The sequence below is a fragment of the Macrobrachium nipponense genome, chromosome 17, assembly GCF_015104395.2.
Source record: "Macrobrachium nipponense isolate FS-2020 chromosome 17, ASM1510439v2, whole genome shotgun sequence".
NCBI classification, from domain to species: domain Eukaryota; kingdom Metazoa; phylum Arthropoda; class Malacostraca; order Decapoda; family Palaemonidae; genus Macrobrachium; species Macrobrachium nipponense.
The window spans coordinates 4,454,690-4,467,189 of record NC_087210.1 but is presented as its reverse complement, the minus strand read 5'-3'; the positions used below and the strand labels follow the sequence as shown (position 1 = coordinate 4,467,189).

The following is a 12,500-nucleotide window of genomic DNA, read 5'->3' as shown; positions in this document are numbered from 1 at the left end:
TCGCCATTTCCACACGTTTTTACTCCTCTCCCGTGCATTTCCATTCCTTTATTCAGTCCCATACTCCTCTTTTAAACACTCATCGTAGTTGATATTAAACTATGAAGCCCCCCGACTCTCTATGGGGCCGTCTCTCATTCAAAGATTGACCATGTTTTTCAAAAGTGTGGGCACCCCTCTCGCCTCATAAGATGGACGATGTCAGGTGACAAGTTTTTGCCTACAGGGCCTCCTTGTGCGTAATTCCCTGAAGGGGAGAAATGACTTCTTGGCGGATGCCATATCTCTGATGCCCAGCGAGTGATGTGGGGGCATGGAATTTCGGCCGGTGAAACGGATATTCGCTTGCATTAAATGAAACGCTCTTTTTACTGTAAGTGGCAACTGGATCGTTCAACCACCAACAAGCATCGAAATGATCTGGAATGATCTTGTGTGTGGTTGCTGTTAGAAATCTAAGGGACGATCACATGAAAAGCAGGATAACTAGTCATTTCCAAACGCCCCCATTCATACGTAGATTCCTCAAGGAATAAATAATTAAGTGAAAGTTGGGTCCGAAAGGCAAGTGTCTTCCAGTAACGAACAAACCCTGTCAGCTCCCCCCAACACCCGGGGGAGAGAGAGTTGGGTTCACGGGTTTATAAAACTCCTTTGTTTTTATCCTTTTTCTCATGCTGCGTACCATAACTACTACAGCTAGGTGTCTTTTTTTATTATGGAGTCACGCTACGTGAAAATCAGCATAAACACGTCAGGCAGATCTGCAATCAAGAACAGGAGTCAAAAGACGTATACGAGGAAAGGAAGAAAAAGAAGGGCGCGTCGCTATTCACTAACCTGGTAAAGTCAACCCCTCCCCATCCCCTATCCCCCCCCACCCCAGTCCTAGGCATGTCGTCAGTTGCCAAGTATGGTCATTTGATAAGCCCCCCTCCCCAACATCTCTCGATTTGCATTTCCGTACTTCCTCGCGAGGGAATGATCAATCACGCAATAAAAACTGCCTCGTCTTGCACGGTTGGAACAATTCAGACGAAAGCTGCGACTTGCAGAGAGCGAAAATGGCGGACGAGGAACTGGGAAACGAAAAGAAAGAAAAAGCAACAACGTTCCTTTTCCTCCCACTTAATAGCCAACAAATCCACGAACGCACTCTCACGAATTCATGCTCTAGTGTTATCTGCTTCTTTTGCCCTAACTAAGTGGAATGTAAATTCACCACGTAGGAAAGGGGTGGGTTGGGGGGGGGGGGGGGGGGGGGGAGATTTTGGCACTGGTAAATCTCATCCTTTCGGCTAATTATACCGTATTTATTTTGTTTTCACTGCATCGTGTCTTTGCGTTTTCGATGCGTTGGAATGTATATTCAAATTTTAATTGTTACTCAGTTCTGTTAAATGTCTCGGGTAGAGAGAGACGAGGGTCGTGAAAATGCTTTATTAAAAACACGAGGGTTTGTGCAGCCTATCGTTCTTGATATATATATATATATATATATATATATATATATATATATATATATTATATATATATATATATATATATATATAATATCTTTTGTGAATAACTGGATCTTCTTCTGATGGTTTTATCATTCTCTGCCGACAAGAACTGTCATTGAAGGTTCCTTTCGATGCGTATGCATAGCATTTCAATCAAGCAGGAACCAAATATTATATATATATATATATATATATATATATATATATATATATATATATATTAGTGTGTGAATGTGTATTGCGCTCGTGTTTAGTCTCAGTTATGTCTCTCTCTCTCTCTCTCTCTCTCGTGTTGACTGTAGGATATGACCAAAGAAATTTAGTATAAAACTTAAATGGCTATTGTTAGCTGGAAGTTTATTCTGCCCAAAAGACACCAAAAAAATAGTCCTTGGCGTAATTACAGCACCAGGGTCTTGTCACAATCCTAGTATCACCATAGGTTTGTAACAACTGCTCCGCCTCAATCCGAAGTTAAGAGATTGTGACAGTCACAATTGATTTGTGATCATTTGCATATGAGCACAAACACACCTGGCCTGGTGAGAGTGATATCTGATACCCACTGGTTTTTAGTTTGCTTTTTAGACTAAAAGTATGGCGATACATATTAGGAACTAGCAAGTTTAAAGACCGAGCAATTTATCTCTTGCAAATTCGTTAGTCTTAAATGATTAGGTGATGATGACTATCACTGCAATGCCAGATCTCCATGACTAAATTAAAATATATACGTTAGCCAGAAGAATGTCAGTGATTCGAGTGTTTAAGTGAGCGAGTTGTGTGAACATTTTAGGGCAAACTAAAAAAAAAAAGGGAAAAGTAACTGACATAGACTTATCTAGCAATAAGGCGAAAAACCTTTTTAGGCTTTTCCATAGGTCTTTCCTACCCAACCCCCAACAAGAGTAACAATAGCAAGAACAACAACAAAGTAGTTTATAGGCTTACTCCCTGAATCAGCGAAAAACCTAAATGACAGGTTTGTTCTAGATGCAGCGCTATGTGCACCGTGTGGAATACCTATGATGGCGAAGGAATTTGTAGGCTAATAGAATTTTCTATCTAGAAAAGGTAACGTTTAATAGGAATGTGGTTAGAGGAAAGGTTGGTTTCTTTCCGCCGTTAGATGTCTTGATAAAAAAATGAAATGGGCGAATAGGTAGAAGAGTTAGTTGAAAGCTTACGGAAATATAAGGAAACTGAAGACGAACGGAGTTTACAGTGGCCCATAACTAGATTATTCAACGATACTTACAGAAGACAGTGCAGAGAAGTTTCAATAGATCATTGAAAGATACAGGAATTTTGAAAGTGAATCTTAGCCAGATTATAAAGTGGGGGTTACGAAAATGGAAAAATGAATTTAGTATCAGTGCCGGACGAATGAATGTTGTTAGCTTTTAGAGATATATAGGAACAAACTTAACGGATAATGGTAGGCTGAGAGAAAGGTTGGGCATTGGTTTAGATTAAACTGGAGCGTGCCATCACAGGCTCTTGCTCTAAATGACTACCCACAAGTACTGTAAGATGGAAAACAGAGTAGACGCTGGAGTGTCGAGGTTGTGAAGTGATGTTTGCCTAATACGTCAGGAATAAGAGAGGCTGAAAAGGCCAGAAATGATGAGATAACGGCGAAGATGCGATAAAAGCGTACCTTCATAGGAAAAAATGGGTCAGAGCTGTTTTAAGGAGGACGAAGTAGAAAATGACACGCGGAAAAAGGTTTAAGAAGTCAGGATACATTGGATAAAGCAAGATGTAAGATGATATAAGGTGAATTACGTCGATTTTTCAAATCTCACGGGCATGACGTCACATGGTGTCTCCATCGTTAGCCGCTGGGCAAGCCACTAACGGCCTCCTTTGGGCGACTACGACTAAGCGATAGTTTTCACGAATTTATGACGATTCTCGTAGTTTTGGGGGGGATTTAATGCGTCATTGCCATTATGATACGTAGTATTTATGGATATTGTAACACAGAAAGGGGGCAATATTCGAAGTGAAAAGACTAGCTTTTACCGTGTCCTTCAAGATCCGGAAATGTATAGGAGAAAATGGGTACGATCTGTGATCTCTTGTAGTAAAAACCTCTTTAAGAGCATTAAGTTAGTATGGTATATAACTCATTTTTGTTTGAATCAAAACTTCATAGTAATGGTATTCAATATTCATATGTTATATACTGTATAGACGTAGAGGTAGGAATTAAGAAGGTTTCTGACAAGGAAACTACAGAACACAGGTCTTATATCTGAGCCCTACTTGCATTGTTCACGTTACAGTTGCCTATAACTTTATGGTAATGGATATTCTTACAGAACTACAGGATGTTATTTTCTGTAGACGTTGAGATAGGAATTAGGGAAGTTTTTGAGAAGGAAACTCTACAGATCACAGGTCTTATCCTTGAGCCATACTTGTATTGTTCACGTCGTGGTTGCCTAGTTCTGCTTGATACTACTCAGTCACACAAAGTGACAACATAAGTAGTATAGCTGCACAAGACTACAAGTTATAAATATTTCAAGTTCAACGTCAACCAGTGTGTTAGTTGCTAGATCCTCACTAAATTTCCCCAGCTGGTAGACGAGGCTCATTATGATCAGTATAATGATGAGTGGAGGCAATTAACATTTCAAGAGAAATTAATTCAATCAAATGATCCTACTAAATTTTGGTGCTCTGTCAGGAAAATGAAATGCAGCGATGGGACACCTATATTCCCTAAAATTTCTCAGTTTATGCTAGATTTAATGGTGCTTCCACACTCTTCTGCTGATGTGGAAAGAATATTCTCACAGGTGAAATTAATAAAAACTGATGTGTGGAACAGATTGAATACGGAATCAGTAAATGGCATTTTGTTGACTAAAGAGAATGGAGGAGATAAAGATTGCTATGAATGGGAGCCAAGTGAATCAATGATTCGACCAGCTCAATCCCTGCATAAGGTAGATGAATAATGGTTATCCAGCAGCAGCTTGTGTATTACATAATGAACATAAGGTGATAATTAGATATAGAATGAATATTTTGTTGAATTTAATATAAGTTGATGATCATATGTTTAACCATGCCAGGTTGCCATCATGCAAGGTTGCCAAGTTGATGCCTATATTTCCAACTATATAGATTCTATAAATGGTATTATTATATCACGCAACCTGTAGTTCTTGATAACATACTAAACCCAAACATAATAGTTCATAATAAAATACTAGAATTATAGACAAATGTGTTTTTGTACTAATATTCTTAACAAAATAGACATGTCACTGTGTGGTTCGTTGCCAGACGAACGACCAAAGCTACGTTGATGTAAATATGTGTTTATTAATTTAGTCATGCAAATTTCTCTATGTTTATGCAGGATGATGTGATACTTTTTTGGATACTTTTCTGAAAAAGTGATGATACATTCTTACGTTTTTTGAAAAATTCACGTTACTTTTTATAATTTATCACGAGCAACACTGATGGGTGAACATCTGGCATCTGCATTAGAAGTGACCATTTCAACACCAAAAAAAGCAGGAGCGTGTTCGGTTCACTGGCAACAAAGCCATTATAAAAGAAACCTCAGGGAAACTTCTGACATGAATTGCTCAACTACTGCCCTGCAAATGCAAGAAAATTGAAGGATGATCTAATACCGAACCAACGTTTACCTCAGTTACTGTGCATGACAGTTCCACTGTTGTTGATTCAGGTACTTACCATCTTGATTCTATACTCTGTTTTTTTTCATCTGTCCATCCGCCAGTGGTGTTTTTGTATGGTAACACTGCGTCCCGGGCTTGAAATAGTTACGCTGTGTAAGTTTGAGGTAAATAAAGGATATCTGGTTGTACATTTGCAACTGAAAAGTGTTTTAATAATTTACTGTATGCGAATTACACCGTTAATATTCGAAATAGAATATTGTTATTATTGTCGAATGTAAGCTGCCTTTTCGGGGTGGCGAATGGAACAGCCAGACGCAAATTCCATCAAACAGATGCTAAACCAAGTTACGTCGTATCGTATCTGGCTGAAACGCACTTTATAAAAATTAACAGTACATACTGATATACTTACGTATAATGAAGTAATACGTTGACATCTTGCCGTAGTGAACAGCGAGAGAAGCAATTTTCCCGCCACTGCGTCTGGCTGTTCCATTCGCCACCCCGAAAAGGGAGCTTACATTCAACAATAATAACAATAACCTATTTCGAATTATTAATGGTGAAATTGCATACAGGTAAATTATAAAACACTTTTCAGTTGCAAATGTACACCCAAATATCCTTTTATTTACCTAAAACTTACACGTAGCGTAACTATTTAAAGCCCGGGACGCAGTGTTACCATACAAAAACCCCACAGCCGGATGGACAGATGAAAAAAAACAGAGTATAGTTTGGCCTAGTCTACCGGTTACATTTAAAACTGTGGAGAAATATATTTACTATAGGCCTATATGAATACTTATATCACTTTAAGTGTATCAGTATAGCTTCCGTTCTATTACTAATGCAAGTAAACCATATTTGGCTGGTTAAAAGAATACGATTGAAATTAGGCCTATAGACCTATGTGCAGTTAAGAATAACCACAAAGGGGATATACTGATCAGCACGAGTGATAGAGACACGAACGTTTTATTGAAATTATTTCGTGTTCACGAAATAGGCCTATTATTTGTTGGGAAAAGGAAGGTGGACAGTTATTTGAGAGATAGAGGAAAGCATCTTGCATAACTGAATGAACCATAAGTTTATAACAATAATTCTAGCAATTAAAGACCCGATACAGTATGTAATATCTTCCATCAGATCCCCAAAGCAAATAAACCATGTCCACTGGTTAATACTGACAAAATTATAATTAGGCCTAGACCTATGCTTGTTGAGAATAGGTAGTTGCTAAGAGAAAATTCTAGTCAGCACGAAAGCGAGAGAGAGGGGAAAATAAAAAATTATTAGAATTGTTTTCATGTATATGAAATAGACAATTTGTTTGGTAAAGGAATGGGAAGATCATGAGAGAAAGAGGCAGAGAGATTTCTTCCGCATGAATAGGCCTACTTTTATCGTGGGGTTAGAAAGATGAAAATGACAGTTATATATATATATATTATATATATATATATATATATATATATTATATATGTGTGTGTGTGTGTGTGTGTGTGTGTGTGTGTGTGTGTGTGTGTGTGTGTATAGAGAGAGAGAAGAAATTTACTCCAATTTTTTTTTCATTCATATCATCATATGAATAGGCCGTTTGCAATTTTCATTGTAAGGAACATTATAATGATAAAATATACTATAGTATATATGATACATACATACATACGTAGTATACAGTATACGTTCTCTACGTATCTCATAAAACGTCTCCCAACTGTAATAGATGAGACTGAGAATGAGGAAGATGTCATAGGAAATGTAATGGAGGGAGAACCACAGAATCTGTGATAGAAAATGAGTCTTGAAGTTATTTGGGAGGATCCATAGCTCATAAGTTTGGGAATAAGTATTTATCTTTAGGTTCTGCTGATACAGATTATGTAGTAAAGAGTATTGCACCAGCCCCATTTTTTTGGCCATGACCCTAGGTTAGGTTAGGTTTGATTAAGTTAGGTTAGCCTAGTAGCCTATCTATTTTGAAATTTGGATACGGGAAACATAATGGGATTATTTTAAGGAAAATAATACGGTCAGTTTTTAAGATATAGTGTCCCGCTTACAGGGATGGTGCCGGTACCAAATTCCAGAGATATATAGTACTTGTTGTCATGCCCTAGGTTAGGTTACGTTAAGATATACAGTACTGGTATTGCACAAGCCCTGGTTTTTTTTACCAAGCCCCTAGGTTAGGTTAGCTTACTACTCCTTCAGTAATTTTGGTGTGGGAAACATAATGAGATCATTTTCAAGAAGATTTTAGGCTTTATTTTTAAGATATGGTGTCCCGCTTTTTTTTCAGCGAATGTCTCGGTACTTGGTTACAGTTCACGAACATGCCTCCAGGTAACCTGCGCAGTAACGCACCTTATCTTCTTGCATCTTGATACAGAGGAAGGTGGAGAACGACGACAGGATACAGTAACCACATATAGAAACGGACAAAGCTGGAGACAGTGAAGAAGAAGAAGAAGAAATAGAAGGAAGCGCAGAGCGATAGTGCCTGCACAGAGGTGAGGGATGTATTGTGTTTAGGAATGTTGAAGCAATTCTAAAAGAGCCTTCTGTATAAAGTGAATCCCCTCTTGTTCGCGGACTCACGCATTCTGTGATTTCTCTCTGGAACATACAGCCCCATTATTCACTGGGTACCCGCTTATTCGCGGTATTTTTCTATGAGAAATATCCACCAATTCCGTTTTTTTTTTTTTTTTTTTTTTATCAATTTCATCATAAAAAACACTTTTTGTGATAAGACTTAACAAAAAAACAGGTATAAACATTTCTAGTGGGTTTTTGTGTAGGTATATAGAACGGTAGGCTACACTATCAACGTTTTCTGTACAAGAAGCTCAGTTCCCTTGTTTTTCTTGTTGTATTAGTTCAAGCCTGCATGGATTCTTGGTTTTGTGCCAGTAGTAACTTGTTTTTCTTTGGGGCCAACCACTACAACAGGAGACGTTTTAATGGTATATAGAAATGCGTCAGTGCATACAAAGTGAGCCTGGGGGTATTTATATGAACAAGGCATGATCCGACCTCCAGCTTACTCGGGCTGCGTGCTTCAATCTATGGTCAAACACAGCATGGTTTCACCAACGAAAATTAAAATAAATATGCTACATTTCATCAGAAATAATTTTTCTATACTGTTTATCATGCACATTATTTATTTTTTACATTTTCATTCTAATAAATAAATCATAAATATCCCATCCTAAAATTCCTGTATCTTTATCTGAACGCAAAACACCTTTTTCAGACTTTTTTTAGGCTTTCCTACCCCTCCCCCCCAGCAAGAACAACAAGAATAACAGCAAAGTAGTTTGTAGGCTTACTCCCCTAGTAAGCGAAAAATGTTTTTTTTTACGCTGACGCCAGGTAAGGTCCTCTGCAATTTTGATAAAGACCTTTTAATGGAGAAGTTATTCTTGGGAAATTCCAAGTAATTCCGAGTTCCCAAACAGAGTTAAAAGGCATTTCATGATTCCTCCGGACTTACTTTCCTTTGGCTAGAATATTTGTGTAATCCATTGTTTTGCAAAGTGTCAGACGCTAAATCTGACGAAGAAAAAATGCCATAAGGCGTTGTCACACTAGCGATATTTCCGTCGACTTTTTCTGAGTTTGTCGTCGACTTTCCAAAGAAGTCGACGTCATTCCGTACTCTGGTAGTCACACAAAAATTTTTCATACCGTGGTTGTCGTCGTCAAAACGTAAACAAACCATCTGAGCTGTGACTTCCCGGAATGATAAAACAACTATGCTTTATAACACAAAGCAACTAGTGGGTCGTGCTTGCATGTGTTTAATGATGCTGCATAGAATTAAAAAAGTCTTTGGGTTCGGTCATGGTTAAAAAGACGTGAAAAGTTTTATTTTAAAAAATAAGCTAGGGCTAGCCTAGATAGGCTAACCTTGTTTACACAACCACAGTCAGACTGTATTATAGATTAAGCTAGAGAAACACTAAAAATTTTAAAGATTTTTGTTTATATTATTTGCTAATGCCACCCCCCCCAAAAAAAAAAAAAAACGAGAGCAGACCTAGGCTAAATAACAATCTGATATTCACGATATAGCACGCTTATCTGTATAAAGATCAGCAAGTTCAGGAAAGCTTTCCCTGGAGTCGCATGGTGATCTCTTGATAATTTTTTCATTTAAGACCCTTTGTCATAAAACTATCATGCTTATGGTCCCATAAGTATCGTCTCTCCCCCATATATTCGACCAAAAACTGTTCTGGCAGTCTTGTCCACTGTACCAAGAACTCCATCTTGCATCTGATGACTTGAAATGTGCGCTCTCCAAGATATAAACAATAAAGCCGACAGAAGCGATGGGTTGAATTCGATCGGTACCGTTTCCAAAATTCGTGACGACGACACCAGAAAGTCGTCGCCAAAACATGAAAAGTCGACGTCAAATTCAAAAGTCAACGGAAATTATGCTAGTGTGACAGCGTCTTTACTCTTACCAAGTACAGTTTACAGTGACAAAAAAAAAAAAAAAAAAAAAAAAAAAAACAAAAAAAAAAAAAAAAAAAAAAAAAAAAAAAAAAAAAAAAAAAAAAAACTTATTTGCCATTTATGATAGTTAACTGTATAAATACGAAAGCACGGGTTCTGTTGCTTTGATTTTTTTTTTTTTTTTTTTTTTTTTTTATCACAGTCATCCTATTCGACTGGGTGATTTTCACAGTGTGGGGAAGTTCAGGGTTGCATCCTGCCTCCTTGAATCCATCACTTTTCTCACTGTGTGCTCCGTTTCTAGTAATGAGTCCTGGAGCTACTTCAGCATCTAGTTTATCCAGGTTCCTTTTCAGGGACCTTGGGATCGTGCATATTATTATTATTGTTATTATTATTATTATTATTATTATTATTATTATTATTATTATTATTATTATTATTATTATTCAGGAGATGAACCCCATTCATACGGAACAAGCCCACCACAGGGGCCACTGACTTGAAATTCAAACTTCCCCAGAATATTAAGGTGTTCACTAGGAAGAAGTAACAGAAGTTATAATGGGGGATGCAGAAAGAGGAGATCGCTTATTGAAAACGTAAAATTCTTTAGCATATTAATAAATAAATAGGAAAATAGTATTAGGGTAGCAATGCATTGCATCTTCGCTTGCACCTCAGAAGTTCCATGAATAGCACGGCTTCCTCTGGGAGGCTGCTCCACAGTCCAACGGTGTATGGAACAAACCTGCGTCTACAATATAGTAAAGCATGTCACAAACACTCGTAGGGAGCTTATCACACACACACACACATATCACAAACAGAGTACAAATTAACGAGCTGTTGGTCGTTCTTTACTGCATACGATTATCCATGATTGGCCAGAGATGACTTCTCCATTTGCGGTAGCTGATTTGTTTTCAACTTACGTGTATGCGACAAGGTGTCGACACGTGTTTGCAACATGTTCATAGCACCGTAGACGCATCCTGGAATCACAGGCACTTGTTTGTTCTAAAACGCTCGCCACCATAAACATAAACAAACGCGTTTAACATACCTTCTTCTATCAAACCGATGCTTTTACTTCCAAATTCTCCATAGGGGGTTAGAGCCGTCAGTGCACCTCATGCGGTCCACTGTAGGCATTACTGAAGCTTCTTTGCAGCGTGCACTTGGCCCCTACCTGCAACCCCTTTCGTTCCTTCTACTGTGCCTCCTTTCATATTATCATTCCATCCTCTCATAACAATTGATTCGTAGTGCAACGCTTTGAGGTCTTCATCCTGTTATACCTTTTAACTGTCAAATTTCCGTTTCAGTGCTGAATGACCTCATAGGTCTAGCGCTTGACATTTAGCCTATATTGTATATTCAGTTTAATTCAGTTTACTTGCAAGCTCAGTTGTTGTTGAAGATTAAGTTGGCCTTATGCCAGTACGGGCTCTTTTTCAGAAAGAAGGCCGTGAAAGCTGTCTTACGCGTGATGGAGATAATCCACGACTCCTTATCTCAATAGATTGCTTGTTTGTTTGTTTTGTTTGTATGGTGTTTTTACGTTGCACGGAACCAGTGGTTTATTCAGCAACGGGCCCAACGGCTTTACGTGACTTCCGAACCACGTCGAGAGTGTTGAACTTCTATCACCAGAAAGACACATCTCTCACCCATCAGTGGCATGCCGAACTCGCGGCCACCGAGGTGGCAGGCCAAGACCACACCGACCACGCCACGAGACGCACTTTTTTTTTTCTTCTTTTTTTTTTATCTCGGTAGATAACGAGAGTGACAGAGAGAGAGAGAGAGGGGGGTCACTGCATAATCTCGGGGCCGGACGGGATGGATACGAAGTGACCTTAGGTATAGGCTATATATATTTCGCGCGCGCGCGCGAAAGGAAGGGAGGAAGTGTTCCTGGAATTGCAAGCTAAAACGGTAGGAGTTTTTGCCTTCGGACGTCTGAGCCGATTATGCAAATTCCTTTCATCCCCCCCACCTCAACCCCCGCCCCCCAGTAAGAAGACTTTCCCGCAACAACAGGCTTGTTTTCGTCCTGGGGAGAAAATAAATGCCCGCGCAAATATCATTGCCCTACTCTCTCTCTCTCTCTCTCTCTCTCTCTCTCTCTCTCTCTCTCTCTCTCTCTCTATATATATAATATATATGATATACAGTATATATATATATATATATATATATATATATATATATATCATATAGTCTATATATATAATATATATATATATATATATATATATATATATATATATATATATATTATACATATAGTATATACTGTATATATATATAATATATATATATATATATATATATAATATATATATATATACATATATGTGTGTGTATATTTGTATATCTTATAGGTATATATATAATTATATATATATATATATATATATATATATATATATATATATATATATATATATATATATATATACACATTTAGTATTCATGTATATATATTCATATGCATGTCTTTTAATTTCCTTCATGGACGATCTCTGCTTTTATTTCTCCCCTCCTGTTTTACTTGGCAACAATTGCGCGATGAAGTTGCCAATCGTAGCTACACGTAATGATGATCGAGTCGCAGGCACTTGCAAGGCAAGCAAAATGCCAGGCAGACAACGCATGACCGTTGGCAGACAATGTCACGTTGAAAGCAACTGTGATTCACAAGAAGGCGAAGGAAAAAAGGAAGAAGAAGAAAAACTGGTTGAAACGCTTGCAACGAACTTTGGGCGTCTCGCACGAGAGGCATCTATAGGCACGTAAGATGCCAAAGGTGGCTGGATAGGTCCAATAGAAGTTG

The 12,500-nt window shown here is 38.0% G+C and overlaps 1 long non-coding RNA gene across 1 annotated transcript in view; it reads left to right on the top strand.

Moving 5' to 3' along the window:
* Nucleotides 1–4,976: 4,976 nt before the first annotated feature.
* Nucleotides 4,977–12,500, top strand: part of LOC135195996 (uncharacterized) — a 50,489-nt gene continuing 42,965 nt past the window's right edge. The window contains exons 1-2 of the long non-coding RNA XR_010310257.1: nt 4,977–5,223; nt 7,488–7,698. This is a non-coding gene — a long non-coding RNA (uncharacterized LOC135195996). The remainder of the gene's footprint in view (nt 5,224–7,487; nt 7,699–12,500) is intronic.